General features: G+C 43.8%; 2 long non-coding RNA genes across 3 annotated transcripts in view; one reads left to right on the top strand and one right to left on the bottom strand.

The window, feature by feature from the left end:
- LOC103159867 overlaps nucleotides 1-3,901 on the top strand; it is a 44,111-nt gene extending 40,210 nt beyond the window's left edge. The window contains exon 3 of the long non-coding RNA XR_003479444.2: nucleotides 2,113-3,901. This is a non-coding gene — a long non-coding RNA (uncharacterized LOC103159867). The remainder of the gene's footprint in view (nucleotides 1-2,112) is intronic.
- Nucleotides 3,902-15,822: 11,921 nt separating this feature from the next.
- Nucleotides 15,823-16,232, bottom strand: part of LOC118239678 — a 37,813-nt gene continuing 37,403 nt past the window's right edge. For both annotated transcript variants that reach the window (XR_004772461.1, XR_004772462.1), the window contains one exon: nucleotides 15,823-16,105. This is a non-coding gene — a long non-coding RNA (uncharacterized LOC118239678). The remainder of the gene's footprint in view (nucleotides 16,106-16,232) is intronic.

Below are 16,232 nucleotides of genomic sequence, written 5' to 3' on the forward strand. Positions count from 1 at the left end.
TGCAAGCATGACAACATGAGTTCAGGTTCCTAGAAGAGACATAAGAAGCCAAGCACAATGGTACAGGTCCACAGCAGACAGATGGCCCTTGGAGCTAATGGGCCAACCAGCCAAGCTGGTTGGTAATCTCGGGGTCAGTGAGGGAAACCTCCTGGGAAAAGGAGGAGGACAGAGAATGAGGAAGAACCCTGATGTAGACCTCTGGCTTCCATGTTCACCTGTGTGCATATGTAAACACACACACACACACACACACACACAATTTCCAATGGAATTTCAGAAGGATAACAATTTGATATTCAATAATACCCATTTTGAAAATGAACTAAGTTTTTTTTTCATGAACCTGTTTCCATTTTACCCTCTCCACAGCGTTTGTCTTCATAATATATGTCAAAGTATCTTACCGTCTATCCCATAGTACAAAATAAATGTGAGAAAATTCTAATTACACCAATTGCAACCACAATATTATAAAACTTTTCTTACACATTGAATTTTAATTACAATTAAAATTATTGAGGATATTTATTATAACAATCATATAATTTTCATAATTAATGTGATTTGTTACATGTTAGTATGGTTTATTACTATGATTATTTTTTAAGCATGATTGATTACGACCTAAATGTAAGACCCCGCTCCCACATATCCACATAATTAAAAGGAAGAAATAATAAAATCTAAAAAGTGTTGTGTAAGGTATAATTCTCAAAGCATGGAGAGGAAACTGAAAAACTAGTTTATAGCTATTATATACAGTGACACATTTGTTACCTTTATGGGTACTCCAGATGCCCATACATTTTTATAATGCCATTTCTAAACTGCTGTTATGCATTGATCGGTTGTATTTGCTCATGTGTCAACTGCCTGCCTGCTTTGATCCCATATTAGACAGGGTGCAGGTATTGATCTTTCTTATTTGCGTTTCTCAGACTGTCTTTCTCGGGGACGCTGTCCCTTGGCTCTGCACACAGGTTGCTGGCTTGTCCTCAGTGCACTTGGGTGAGAGGTCTCCTTATCAAAGCAAAAGCTGCCAGGGGGCAGCTGTGCTGTCCTTGAGCCTCTTTGAAGTCTAAACAGAGCTTTGGTGCCTACTTGGCTAGTGTGCTCTCCATGCTATCTGCTCTTTACATTTTATCAGCTCCTTCCCAGGACCTCCTTACGCAGTACGCTGCTGAGTCTGAGAACATTTTTAATGAGAGAAAAGGAATTTTTTGGACAAATTCTCAGCGTGCATGAATTCTATAGCACCCGCTCACTCTAACTTTGTTTTTTTTAATGATATTTCTATTTATCCAATCCAACTTTGCTTGCACAGCCCAGTAGTGATAAAATTATGGTGTGGTTGTACAAACCACTTCTGGGGATGCTGAGACAGGAGGATTGCTAGAATGAAGGAGAGTATTAGGGCAAAACCCTGCTTTTAAACCAACAATGAACAGAGAATGCAAATGTGCTTGCTGGTTGGTGCCTCCAGGTATCTGGCAGGTTTGTGCCATATCCTCGAGCTGTCCACCCCTGGTGACAGGCTGGGGAAGAAGGGAGAGAAACTATTTTCTGTTCCTGAAAGTGGATTTACTACTCCTCTGTGATCAACAGGGGAGACAAAGCAGAGGTTCTCCTCAGGGCCAAAGCCTTGTCAGAGCAAGTCAGCCTTATGACCAGGGCATGTGCCCACACAGTGTTGGATTCGGACTGCGTGAGCCTGCCTGGGAAACCTTTTGAGTAGCTGCTAAAGTTGGCAAAGGGAGATTTTCTAGTTGCTAGAAGTAGTGATCACTTATCCACCTTCTCCAGGACAGGTTTCTGAGTCCAGGTTGTTAGCTCAGGAGTGGTTCAAAGGCCGAGGGCTCATGATTGCTCAAAACTCAGAGAAATGTAAAGTTGAGGCACAGGTAATATGTACATGTCTCAAATTAGAAGTATTAAAAGGGGAAAAATGAAATTGATGAAAAGTTATCTAAATCCGTCCAAATCAAGACACTGTAATATGTGGGTTTGACACACAGACATTTTAGGCTGGGCTCTGATGGCTGTGTTTACACTCATAGAATTCTTAGTTTAGGGACCAGGGGCTCACTCCTCTCCTTTTTTCCTTTACAGGTACTTGGTTGAATGTGGAAAATGGAAAGAAACTAAATCATCCCGTGAAGCGGTCATATGTTGTATAATGGCATTTTGGTTTAAAATGGGGCCACAAGTATCATGGTGGCCCCGTGGACTATATCACAGAAGAGAATCATTGAGGATGAAATGCTTAATGTGGAGCCTGAAACTTGGGGCTCACCAGAGAGAAATGTGGGGAAGCACTCCAAGCTCTGGGAAGATTTTCTGAACAGGAACCCCAAAGCCCAAAAAGGAAAAGGGAGGCGCTGACAAACAGGATTGCATCAAATTCAAAGGGGTCTGTACAGCAAAGGCCACGATGACAGAGGGAAAGAGACAGACTATGGGACCACAGAAAAGCCGTTGCCAGCTATTCATCTGACCAGGGATAGGTATCCCGAAGAACTAAAAAACTTAAAACACAACAATAGATGTTCATCTAATCAATAGATGAACAAATGAATTAAAAAGATACTTTCAAAAGAAATACAAATGCCTAAAAACACATGAACAATAAATACTCAGCCTTCCCAATCTGGAAAATTCAAATCAAAATTACACTGAGAGGGTGAGGATGTAGCTCTTTTGGCAGAGTGCTTCCCCAGGGTGCCAAAGTCTTGGGTTTGATCCTAGCACCCCACAAGCTAGGTGTGGTATTGCATGCCTGAAACCCCCACATTTAGCATGCGGATGTAGAGTGATTAGAAATTCAAGGTCATCCTTGACTACACAGCAAATTAAAGGCCAGCCTGGAATTCATGAGATCCTGGTTCAAAAACTCAACAAAAACACTGGTACTCTTCCAATCTCATACTTGGGAGGCTAAGCAGAATGACTGCCATGAGTTCAAGGCCAGCCTGGATTTCATAATGCAGTCCAGTACAGGTCATCCTGGGCTAAGGGTGAGACTGTCTCAAAAACAACAACAACAAAAAAATATCAAAACAGTGAGATTCCATCTTGTCAGTAGAAATGTGTATCATCACAATCACCACAAAAACAAGTAATGGCAATGATATAGGAGTGAAAAAAAAAAAGCAATCCTTACACAGTTGGTGGGAATGTAAATTAGTCCAGCCACTATGGAAATCAGTATGGATGTTCCTCAAAAAACTGAAAATAGAAACACTGTAGAATCCTGCTACCCACTTTTAGATATATTCCTGAAGGAATCTAAGCCAACATACCCAAATGTACCTGCACAACATGGCTATTATGTCAGTCAAGGTACTGGGGACTGACCCCAAGTCAAGTGCCCTACCAACTGAGCCACACCTCCATCCCCTGACCTCACTTCTTACAGTTTCCCACCTGAGGCTGTACCCTGAGCTCCACATGCATGCCATGATATATGTGTGTACATACACAGATTTTTAAAACAAATTCCAGAAATGAAAATTTCACAAATTTTAAATAACTCTTATCATAGTATGTGGTAGTTTTAATATAATTGGCTCCCATAAGCTCAAGGAGAGAGACACTATTAGGAGGTATAGCCTTGTTGAAGTAGGTGTGGCCTTGTTGGAGGAAGCGTGTCACTGTGGGGGCAGGCTTTGAGGTCTCCTATGCTCAAGCAAGGCCTAGTTCAGACCACTTCCTGTTGCCTGAAGGTCAATATCTAAGGACTCTGAGCTCCACTTGTACCACGTCTGCCTGCATGCTGCCTTGCTTCCTGCCATGATGATAATGGACTAAACCTCTAAACTATAAGTGAGCTACCCCAATTAAGTGTTTTCCTTTATAAGAGTTGCTGTGGTCATGCTACACAGTATATTGTTACTATTAATTATTGTCAATGTGGATTAATTTATAAATTAACCTTTATTGTAGAATAGTAGGTTCACATATATATGGCATCCAGTAGAGGTCTTAGAACATATACCCGGCCCCCCATTGCCCCTTGGAATACACAGGGTTTCTACATGATTACTATATAGAGAGATCTAAGTAGGTAGGACGATCTAGACCTAGTGAGGCAATTCCAATTCTTATTAAGTAAGTCAGCTTGTTAAGGCACTTTCTGTTTAGAATGCCACCATGTTTAAAACTTCCTAAATGAATAATGGTTCTTACAGAACTCATGCACTGCCATTTGGTCCCCAGCATCGTCCATCTTTCCCACCCACCTGGAGCCTCACAGAAGATGGATCCAACATGAGAGGGACAGGTCACTTTCAGCCAAGGAGTGCTCACAGTCCCCAGCAACACGAGAGATTCCAACCCATAAACATTACAAAGTCCCCTTCCCTGAAGCTAGTACACAAGTGGCTTTCATGTCTGGGGACATAGGGAGTGGCTGCAGCCAGTGTTCCCTGACAAGTCTAGACATGAGCCTAGACTCTTCTCTCTCAGGGAAACTATAATCCCTAAGTCACCACCAGTCACAAGGGCAACATTCAAATGGGATTTTTAAAAAAACCAACCCCAAGATAAAAGGTCATTACTTTGGACACAGAAATTTCTTTAGATCCTTCTTTAATAATAGTAAAGGGCCTTTGGAAAACAAAGCAAAACATCTCTGCTGGAAACACAGCTTGTCGAGATGGGAAGGGTCTCCTTTAAGAAGAAGCAAGCACAGGCCTGGGGGTGGGGGCAGGGCCGGGGATAAAGCTGGGAACAGTCTGGGAAGAGAGATGGAAGTTTTGTGGGTGTTTGAGAATGACCGTGAGACTGGGGAAAGGAGAGAAGGGGCAAAGTGGAGAAAATCCCAAGAACTCAGGGGGGAGTTAAGGTCCCAGGAATCATAATCAGCAAGTCTAACTGCAAAAAAAACCAGCAGGGAGTGGGAAATCTGCCCAAGAAATCCACACGGACGGGCTGTAGGCCCATCAGAATGGAGCAGATGTGCCGGCAGTCCAAGTGTGCCGGAACATGGAATGCTAAGCAAGATTAACTTATTTTAGGCATATCAAAGTGAAGCTGGCTGTAAGCAAAGAGGAATTTTCTACTGTTGCTTTAATGCTTCTGGCTGGAATGGCAGCCCCAGGCGGTGGGGGTGGGGGGAATGCTGGGATAGCAGAGACCCAGTTCTTAAGCTCACAGAACAAATATGTGCATGGGTGAGCAGAGTGTGAACAGGTGGTGGGGTTATCCGGCAGTGAGTCAGGCTGGGCAAATGGTTGTGTAAAGAAAATGCAGGAAAGAGGGGAGAGCGGGAAACACTTTTGTCAAAGGCCTAAAAAGTTAAGCTAGAAGCCGGGCGTTGGTGGAGCACGCCTTTAATCCCAGCACTTGGGAGGCAGAGGCAGGCGGATCTCTGTGAGTTCCAGGCCAGCCTGGTCTACAGAGCAAGTTCTAGGACAACCTCCAAAGCAATACAGAGAAACCCTGTCTCGAGAAACAAAAACAAAAATAAAAAAAAAAAATGTTAAGCTAGAAGGCTATGTCTAGGCTGAGGGTAGAGCTCAATGGTAGATCCCATGTCTGGCATGCAAACATGCTTGTGAAGCACACACACAAATTATCCTTATGTATTAAAGTATAGTCACATACCACCATAATATCCTGCTCAACCACTACCCCTATAGACAATGGTGGTGCCCTAAGACAAGGTGGTATTGTAGCCACCATAGTATATGCAAATGTATGGCATGATAGTCACACACAAGAAAAATGACTAATGGAGCTGGGCGTTGGTGGTGCACACCTTTAATCCCAGCACTCAGGAGGCAGAGGCAGGAGGATCTCTGTGAGTTCAAGGCCAGCCTGGTCTCCAGAGCGAGTGCCAGGATAGGCTCCAAAGCTACACAGAGAAACTCTGTCTCGAAAAACAAAAAAAGAAAGAAAGAAAGAAAGAAAGAAAGAAAGAAAGAAAGAAAAGAAAAGTGACTAATGACAGGGGTGCTGACGCAATCCTATTTTCACAAAGTGCCAGGGGGCAAATCTGATAAGTCCATGGAGCCAAAGTATATTCACCCATCACCTCATTTACCCCTTTGCTCATCATCAATTTATTTATTTTCCACAGATATTTATATAAGTTAGACCTCACCCATTAGCTGGCTAATAACCACAATCATCATTTTCAGTGAGGGCGCAGTGAAACACTGAACTGGACCACTCCATAGGTAGAGAGGAAGGTCTATTGGGGATCAAACTGCCAAGGCCATGGGGCAGAAAGAAGCAAAATGGTGGAAAAGCAAGAAGATTTTATATGATAGTCAGCAGGGTTGGCAGGGTGGGGTGGGGTGGGAGTGGGGGGTCTTTGAGATACCAAACTGTTCAGATTGATCTGGGACTAGACGTCCTTCCCTGAGATAGTTGACCTTTGGGGCAGATGAGGGAGATAATGGTTTTCCTGGTAAGCAGAAACCTTGCTGGATTTAGGCTCTACTCGGTAACAATCCTTCTGTTTACCTAGTCAGAGTCCTTCTGTTTAGGACATTGTCACCGGCACTGGCATTTTGGGGGCCATTTTGGACTTGAAGTCATGAACTACTACAGCCAGTAGGGGAGAGGATGAGGGTAGAGCGAAGGCAGACAAAGGAGTGAATGATTGAAGCAAAACTGAAGAGATGTGGCATGGTGACTGAAAGGTTCAGGCATTATGCTGGCCTGCCCCTGTTACCTGGTGGAATCCACTCAGGCAATACCCTGGTCAGCCCAAGGTTCCATGGGAAAGAAGTCTGCACGCCGGTGCAGAGGACCCCTTTAAAAGATAGGCCCCTGCCCCTTTACTCTTTCTCTCTCTCTCTCTCTCTCTCTCTCTCTCTCTCTCTCTCTCTCTCTCTCTCTCCCCTGTCTCTCTCTCTCTGTCTCCTGTCTCCTGTCTCTCTGTTTCCTGCTCTGTCTCTCTATGGCGACCGGCCATGGCGGTCAGCCATTACCCTGTACCTCTTCTTAGTCTCCCCATTCTGTCGGGCCTTATAATAAACTTATAGTCAATATGTCTGGCTCAGCAATTTCTCTTTTCTTCTTTTTAAACAAAACAATAACAGTGACATCCCTTAATTTTGTCATCTGGCTTCACATACTTTTCATTCTCTGACACCTTCTTCATCCCTGGTGCTCCGGTGGCCAGCTTCGACCACTGACTGACAGCTACCTTGTGAGCTAGGACTAGCATAGCCTCTACTGTTTGTTGAGAACCCCCCACTTGCAGGGCCAGGAGGTTTTATCCTCACCATCCCCCTCATACCCAAAAGGAGTTCTCAATACCTCTTTTATATAAATGGAAAATTGTGGCTTTGAAAGGTAAAGCAACGGGTTTAAATGTAGTCTGTGGTGAGAGCTGGCTCAGTGGTTAAAATGTTTGTCATGCAAATGTAATGACAGGAGTTCGAATCCCCACAAAAGTGCCCTGTGAGTGTTGGTATTCTATCCTTAAGTCTAGCTTTGGAATAAGGGAAACAGGTAATGATCCCCCAGAGCAAACTAGTGAGACTAGCTAAATCCCCAAGCTAGATCTAGGCTTGATTCAGATTCCCTACCTCAATGAATAAGGTAGAAAGAAGAGTAATGGAGGGTGACCTTCAGCATCAGCCCTGGGCCTCCAAATGTATGTGCACTACACACACACACACACACACACACACACACACACCACATACACACTACATACCACACACATAAATGAAAATGGAAAAGAATAGAAGTTAATCAATGGTAGTGTTTGTTATGGAATATGACATTTCTTCTGTTTGCAGAACAAAGCACCACTACCCCGGTATTTTGGAACAGTTCTCCAACTAGAAGCCAAAAGGTCAAGACCAAAGCATTAGCTGAACAGGGCTCCCTCTACAGGCATCAGAGGAGGCACTGTCCCAGGATACTGCCCTAGCTCCTGATACTCCTGGGTTTGGAGGGCAGAAGTTCAGCCTTTGCATAGTATTTTCCAGGTTTGTATATATAGATTTCTCATTCCAAAAGGATACCAGTCATATTGGTCCAGGGTCCCACTCTACTCCAGAGTGGCCTAGAATTAGCTGCTTCCATCAATAATGTCCCTATTTCCAAATGAAGCCAATTTTAAAGTACCGAGGGTAAGCATTTTAACATGTTAACTCAGGGTGAGAGGACATGATTCAGCTCGGCATTGTAGGGTTGGAAGACTCAATGTGTTTTGAGAAATTGGTTCTCTACTGTTCCCATGGAGCTCAAACACCTTCCTGCTATGTGTGTGTTCTCTGCAGGATGGGGGAGGAAAGGGAGGCTGTGACAGCTCCTCCCCTCAACTGCTGGACCTCCTGTCCTAACCAGGCTGCCTCTGTTTCTGTTAGAGGGCATATGGAATGTTCTCCTAGTTTGGACTTCCAGTTCCTCTGTGTAAAAGTGTGAGTGCAGACACTTGCTGAGGAGCTTCACACACAACTGAATGACTTAATGGTGCAGAATGTCATCTGTGTGATGGATGTTCCCACCGCGATGGCCTTTTTACTCTCTTGGGGCTCATATCAGGCCACCATTACTTAAGGCAAAAGGAAGCAGTTTCTGTTCTCTGTATGAGAACCTTGGGGTTAGTTTGCATGAGACATGCAATACCTGAGTCTGAACCCTATGGAGAAAAGGGTTTTTGTTAAACTCACGGTTGTAGAGGCTGAACGCCAAGTCACTTGTGACTGTCATCTCGACTGTGGTGAGGGTTTTCTGCCTACATCATAACATGGCAGAGAAAGGGGAAGGGAAATGGCTGTTTGCAGAAGAAGTCAGACACATTGGATAGAATCACTTTATGACAACCCACTGTCTTGCAAAATAACTGGAATAACCTTGGGGTCAGTTCCCATGCATCAGCAACTGGGAATTTTCAGTCTCGTGGATTGTTACCCAGGGGTGGTCAGAAGAGGCAGGTTTGTTGACACAAAATGTCAGAATGTGGATGCTTTGATTTCCTCTTGGGGGGGGTCAGGAAAGGTGTCATAAGGGAAGTGTTTAGCTGGAACTAGGAGTAATGGGATGTCCCAGTCTCTAAGGCAGAAGACGCATAGGAGTTTAGACAGTGCTAAGGCATGTGTAGCTCAGCTCAAGGAAACGAACTAGCACAGATTCTGATGTTGTAACAAAATACCTGAGGCAGAACCCTACAAAGAAAAGGGTTTTTGCTGAACCCTAGGGGAAAAAAAAAGGGTTTTTGTTAAACTCATGGTTGTAGAGGTTGAATGCCTAGGATCAAGTCACTTTGTCATCTCGATTGTGGTGAGGGTTTTCTGCCTACATCACAACATGGCAGAAAAAAAAAGGGAAGGGAAATGGTTGTTTGCAGAAGAAACCAGTCACGGGTAGAATCACTTTTTTGACCACCCACTCTCACAAAAAACTAACTGGAATTCCATAGAACAACACTAACCCCCTCTAAAGACAGAATTCCCAACAACCGCACCTTCTTCCACCCAACTCCATTTCCTCAAAACCCACCAACCCTCAACACTGCTGTACAGAAACCACGCCCCCAAGATACAGACCTCTAGCTAGGGACAAATGTCTGCAGAACAGCCCAAAGTCCTGGGTGATATTTCTAGAAAGGTGGGCTTTGGGTCTTAAATAACAGAGCAAGTAAAAACTGTTTATTTTAGAAACCCCTTCAAAGGTTTCTACCTCCACTTCCTTTTCCCTCATTCTGATGAAAACTTGATGCTAATAGCGGGCAGAACACTGGCTCCAAAAAGGTCCAAACCTGGTGCCTGGAACCTATGAACAGGCAGGAACTGAACAGCAGACATTTGTAGAGTTGATTAAGCTAACAAGACATATAATGGGAAGATTACTGTGGATGTTTCTGACTGGATTAATGCAGACACATACAGAGAGAGAGAGAGAGAGAGAGAGAGAGAGAGAGAGAGAGAGAGAGAGAGAGAGAGAGAGAGAGAGAGAGAGAGAGAACCTTTAAACTTGAAGATCCTTCCCAGCTGCAGAGAAACAGAGAGATGGAGACATGGGACTTCTTGGCTTTGAGCACGCAGGTGGAGACCACAGTCTGAGTCACTCTAGAAAAGTAAAGAAATGAATCATTGTCTCATGAGCCCAGAAAGGAACACAGCCTTGGTCAAAACTTAGTGTGTTTGTGCACTTCCCACTGCTGGAGCTCCAGACTCATGCAAAGGCCATGCGTAGCTTTTACTGTGGGTGATGGGATCTGAACTTGGGTCCTTTGCAGCAAGTGCTCTTACCTACCGAGCCATCTCTCCAGCCCACAAACTTGATTTAATAAGGCTAATGATAACTGTGTCAGACTCCTGGCCTCTGAGACTTCAACATAAATCATTTGAAATGGGAAGACTCCTTCTAATCCAGATCTTTGAGGTGGGAAGTCCACCTTCAATCTAGGCCACACCTTCTGCTGGCAGCCTACATAAAGGGCATGGAAGAAGGAAGCTAGGAAGCTTTTGCTCTTTGCCTGCTTGCTCTCACTGGCGAGTGCATTCCTTCACTGGCATTAGAGCCTATGTCTTCAGTATTCCTATGTATTCTGAAGACCAGCTGAGACATCCAGCCTCATGGACTGAACAGCTACTGGGTTCTTGGACCTTCGATTTGTAGGCAGTCATAACAGCCTATAAGCTATTCTAATAAATGCCAAGTATAAATATGTATGTATTTGTATGTACATATGCATATATATTTATATATGTATATTCATTCATTCATTCTATAAGTTCTGTAACTCTAGAGAGCCCCGACAACTCCAAGCTCTCAAATCCTACTCCTATAGCCCTCAACAGATTCTGTGCCTGGGGTTACAACCTGAGCATGCTCCCCAGTGTTGTGCTTCCCGCCTGCCCTACACTCCTGGTCTAGGATGTGGAAATGCTAGTAGTTCAGGTGCATTTGCACCCTCACCACGCTCAGTCTCGAACTCTTTGGCAGAAATCAGCCATTAACCAGCAGAGCCATCCATTAGGGGTGTCAAGGGTGGTGGATTAAAAATGTAGCCTTTCAGAGCTTCGTCATGGATGGCACCTCTGTTCATTGCTTTCTGGGTCCTAAAAATATGACAATAGAAATAGTTTCAAAAGGAAAGAGAGAAAGAAGAGTGAGCCCCATACAGATTCTCATAAAGATCAAACAAAGGGACCAGGCTGGTAAGGCCAAGGGCATATTAAATTCCAGCCCCAATGCCTGATATCCTTCAGATCCAAAGCCCAGAGGTCACCCTCTCTTCCTGGCTGCTATATATAGGCATGCCCGTTAGACCACGCTTTTCTCCAGAGGTTGCTCCGCTCTGAGCTCTGCAGCAGATCCCCACCCTGGGGGAATGCTGTGAAGGGGGGGCTGCTCTTGCCTGCAGTTTTCCTCTTCATATTTGGTGGTATAGTCAGCTCTTAAAGTCACGGATTTAAAAAAGAGAAAAGAGAACGTTATTCAAAGTGTATAATAAAAAAGAGGTATTGCTTTCATAGCTTGCAAAGCTGCATGCTTAAATTAGGGAAGGTGTTTCTATTTAAAGTCATAACGTAGGCTGAGGCCCTGTACATATGCTTACAGACGTGTTACGTCTGCGTTCCTAGATCTGTGCTAACCGTGAGCGTGCAAATGGTTTTTCACCAGCATGGCATTCGCTGATGGCTGACTGAGACAGAAATGCTTTCTTTGCATAGCTGATGCTGACACGGAGTGCCAGAACTTTCTGAGAGCTGCAGTCCTCCCACAGTGGTTTTCTCTTTCTTTACCCAGGAGCTCCTATGTCACTGCTCACCCTCATGTGCTGGTCAGCTTACCAGGTCTCCTCATGATGTTCCATTGCCCACTTCTGAAACCCAGCATGGATGAATTTCCAAGCTCAGCCAATGTGGGAATTGATTTCTCTGGCATTTCAAAAATCACATGGATTCTTTACTTTTGACTTCTTGCCAGTGAACATGGAAAAGCTAAATTGTGTCTGTTAATTGGGAAGAAAAAGCTGTGAATGTGTTATTTATTAAGGTACCAATTAGCATATTTGGAAGCATGGGATTTTAAAGCAAGGAATGATGGTGGTGGTTGTGGGGGTCTTTCAAAATGCAGTAAGGACTGGATAGATGGCTCAGTAGTGAGGAAGAGACCTTGATGCTGTTACAGAGGCCAGGAGTTTGGTTCCCAGCACCCACATCAGGAGGCTAACAACTGCCTGTAACTACACTCCCATGGATTTGACCATGTTTTTCAGCCTCTGAGGGCACTCCCACACACATGACAATACACACACACACACACACACACACACACACACACACACACACAGAGAGAGAGAGAGAGAGAGAGAGAGAGAGAGAGAGAGAGAGTTATTCCAAAATTGATGAATCAAAACTCTTAGTTCCCAGGACTGGAGAGAGGTTAAGAGCACTGGCTGCTTTTCCAGAGGACCTGGGTTCAATCCCCAGCATCCACGTTTTGGTTCACAACTGTCTGTAACTCCAGTTCCAGGGGTCCTCACATCCTCACACAGACATATACACGCAGGCAAAACACCATTGCACGTAAAAAAAAGAATAAATAAAACATCAAAATGTTAAAAAACAACACTACCTTCTAGTTCTCATTACTCATTTGCAGGAGATCCAGGAGATGAACAAGCTCATCATATGGCAACAGGAATTTGCCAACCACAAAATTCTGATCTGGTTCCTTCAACACAGGTGACCTTTCATATCTGGGGCTTCAACCAGCCATGGACTGAAAATACTTGGAGAACAAAATGGCATCACATCGGATGTATAAGGACTTTTCTTTGGTCATTATTCCCTCAACAGTACAGTTTACTATTCTTTGCATGGTGTTTACTTTATGTGAGGTACTGCATGCAGTCCAATCTAGAGAGGACCTAAAGGGTGGGGGAGGATTATGTAGGTTCATTGCATATATGACTCCATTTTATATGTGGGGTATAAGTATGAGAGAGAGAGAGAGAGAGAGAGAGAGAGAGAGAAGAATGGAGAGGGGAGGAGAGAGAGGAGAAGTGGAGAGGAGAGGGGTGGGCAGAGGAGAGGGAAAGGAGAGGGAAAGGAGGAGAGGGGGAGGGGAGGGGAGGGATGGAGGGAGGGGAGGGAAGAAAATGTAGCATGGCAGAAGTAGCTGGAGACCCTAACTCAACTCTCCCAAAGGCTGTCCTTTGATCTCCACATGCATACCTATTCTCTCTCTCTCTCTCTCTCTCTCTCTCTCTCCTCTTCCCCTCTCTCTCTCTCTCTCTCTCTCTCTCTCTCTCTCTCTGTGTGTGTGTGTTTGTGTGTGTGTGTTTGTGTGTGTATGTGTGTGTGACAAATAGCATGGTAATTAGGGGTGTGGAGGCTTATATGACAATGACACACAATAGCTATGTAATGATCATTGATCACAAAATATATAGTATCAAAATGTATATCAAACATTATAGAATCCAATGATGCCTCAAAGTTTAGCCTGTGTTGAAGGAACAACTCACTAGTGTCAACTGTACAAGTTCCTGTGTGTCCTCATGTCTTCACGGTCCTCTGTCACTCATGACTTCGATTCTTATGCAGTGAAGAGCACACACTCCGGGGCACCTTGGCCCTCCCAGAAGATCCGCCTTCTCCACAGTTCTCTTTCCTATTCTCCTGGTTGCTCCCCACTCCCTAGTGTCAATGGAAAATTTGCTCACAGCAATTCACCTCTCTTTTCTCACTCCAAGCCTGCCATGACATTTTCCCTAGGGCTTCTTACAGGAATCAGAGCTTTCCCTCACAGGAAGGCCCTCTCAGTTTTGAAATCAAGGCTCTAGGCTGTAACCATGGCCACAACATGATGCAGCTTCTCCCATCAGAAGATGAAGTCTATGTGTTGGCATCTTGAACCAAGGATAGCCTTTTCACTTGGCCTGGATAAACTGAAAGTGGATGGTACAATTCTCAGTGGTGGCTTTGTGTGGTCTGAAGCTTCCAGAATATTCCTCGTAAGTGGGAGAACACAGAGCAGAGGTGACCTGCCAGAATGAGGCCCCTGCATCTACTGACTCCTGCCTTATCAGCTGACTATAGAGCATAAGGACTCCAGTAGGAAGGAGTCTAGACTATAGAGCATAAGGACTCCAGTAGGACTGGCCTATCCACTAAAACATTGACTTACGGGCAGCAGTTGTTCTGAAGCACTTGTCTGGAGATTTCTCTGTTAACTGGAAAAGCAATGAACTAAGATAGCCAGAAGTTACTCTTCCCCAGTATACAGTGTGAGCAACAATTGTCACTTGGGAGAATGTAATGGTGGAGGCATGACAGAAGGTGTTACTCAAGACCTGGAGGTCAGAGCAGGCTTCCCAAAGCAAGAGATCCCTAATGGAAGAAACAATCAGGAGAAGGAAATAGTCAGAACATACTTCCACAGAGGAGGAGCTGTGTCCAGAAGGTCAGAGGTTCTAGAATGAATGAGAGTTGGATAAAGGGGACAGAAGGTTAAATAGATGGATATATGTGTGGTGGATGATGGATGCTGAATTATCAACATGGCATCTTTGAACAAAATAATCATAGGTAAGGACACATATGTTTAAGAATACAATAATATGAAGACTTTGGCTTTTGTTTGAATTACCTTTGGATATTCTGACTTTGAAATCATGAGAAGCTGAGGCCTGATTTGTGGGGTACTTAATAACTGCATCATATCAAGCACCTTTCCTCTATCCACTGTGAGAAAATAAGTTCCTTAGAGAACCGTGAATTATGTATGTTTTTGTTCCTGAACCAATCAGATACTTAGCACCAAGTTGGTGAGTAAATGAACAAGTCAACATGTTACTCAATCAGCCGTAGAGTCTTTGACAATGCTAAACCACGAGGAACATTTTCACCATACTTATGTTATACTAAAGGCCCTGCCCCCAGTTTCTACTCAGACAGGAGAGTATAAATATCACTTTATTCAACACCCTCCTGGTGAATTCCTTTTGATCATGCGTGGGGATGTTTTAACATCACACCCCTGAACTCTCCTCCACAAGGAGTTTCGTCCATCATCTTGCACGTTCTGGCCTGGAAAATGATGAGAGTTGGCAGGGCCCTGTACCTACATCATGTTTGCTCTGGTTTGGAAAACAGTAATGATTGACAAATATTCAAAATGAGAGATGTGTGATGTGGCAACTTGCATAGAAATATGCCAACTTTTGACAATGAGCAGCAGGCTTAGCAATTTTCCTGAAATAGAAGAAAGCAACCAAATAGCCCCACTTTTATTCAAGTTAAATGAAAGACCCCTGATATATAAAATTTAGACCTGCAATTTCCATTGGTAGCTTTTATTTACAAAGGTGAAACTCTGGGCTTAGATGTATCTGAACTCACAGAATGATGGGCCAAGAAGGGAAGAATAACAGACATTCTGAACTGCCAGAGCCTTGATGACCAGCTAGCTCTACGGCTCTATGCAGACTTTAGCCCCAGAGAATAGAGGTGGGAGTGGGGTGGTCGTGTGTGTGTGTGTGTGTGTGTGTGTGTGTGTGTGTGTGTGTGTGTGATTTTGTGCTGAAACTGAGAGAGTCAAGTGTATCTGGTGGTAACAAGTAAGCTCATTATCTTAATGGAACTAGTGGTTTCTTGATGTAGACGTATGCAAACACTTGTTGAATGGCAGTTGTCCCTCACTAGCCACAGGTGGTTGGTTCCAGAAACCCCCAATGGATACCAAAGCCTGCAAATGTTTAAGACATTTATAACATGTTGTTCTACTTGCATATAATTTAGCCATCTCTTTCCTTGTTCTTGAACCCACCTCTAATCATAATCATAATGCCTAATGTATTGTAAATGTTATGTAAATAGCATTAGTGGAAATGTCTTGTTTAGGGAACGATCACAAGGGGACAGGGTCGGTACGAATTCAGCATAGGCGCAATTAAAAAATATTTCCAATTCATAGTGGTTTGAATTTACAAAGCCTACAGACACGGAGGGCTGACTGCAGACTTTGAGTATGCTCAGTTTATTGCTTGTCAAAAATGCCTCAGTAAAACTTTGAAAAGCAAAAGAATGAAGGCTAAGTAAAGGGGTAAAACCCATACCACTACTGAACTGAAATCTTTAAAAAGCTGGAAACTTGTACACGGTTTTCAGCAAATAATTATCTGTAAAAATAAGAAGGAAGGACAATTAATCAATGAAAGGTGTTATGAGGAGTTTATCAAATACATTATATAGATCTACTTGAATCAAGACTCAATCAACTCAGTTGTAAAACAACATTTTTGAAAC

The sequence above is a fragment of the Cricetulus griseus genome (genome assembly GCF_003668045.3).
Source record: "Cricetulus griseus strain 17A/GY chromosome 1 unlocalized genomic scaffold, alternate assembly CriGri-PICRH-1.0 chr1_1, whole genome shotgun sequence".
Lineage (NCBI taxonomy): Eukaryota > Metazoa > Chordata > Mammalia > Rodentia > Cricetidae > Cricetulus > Cricetulus griseus.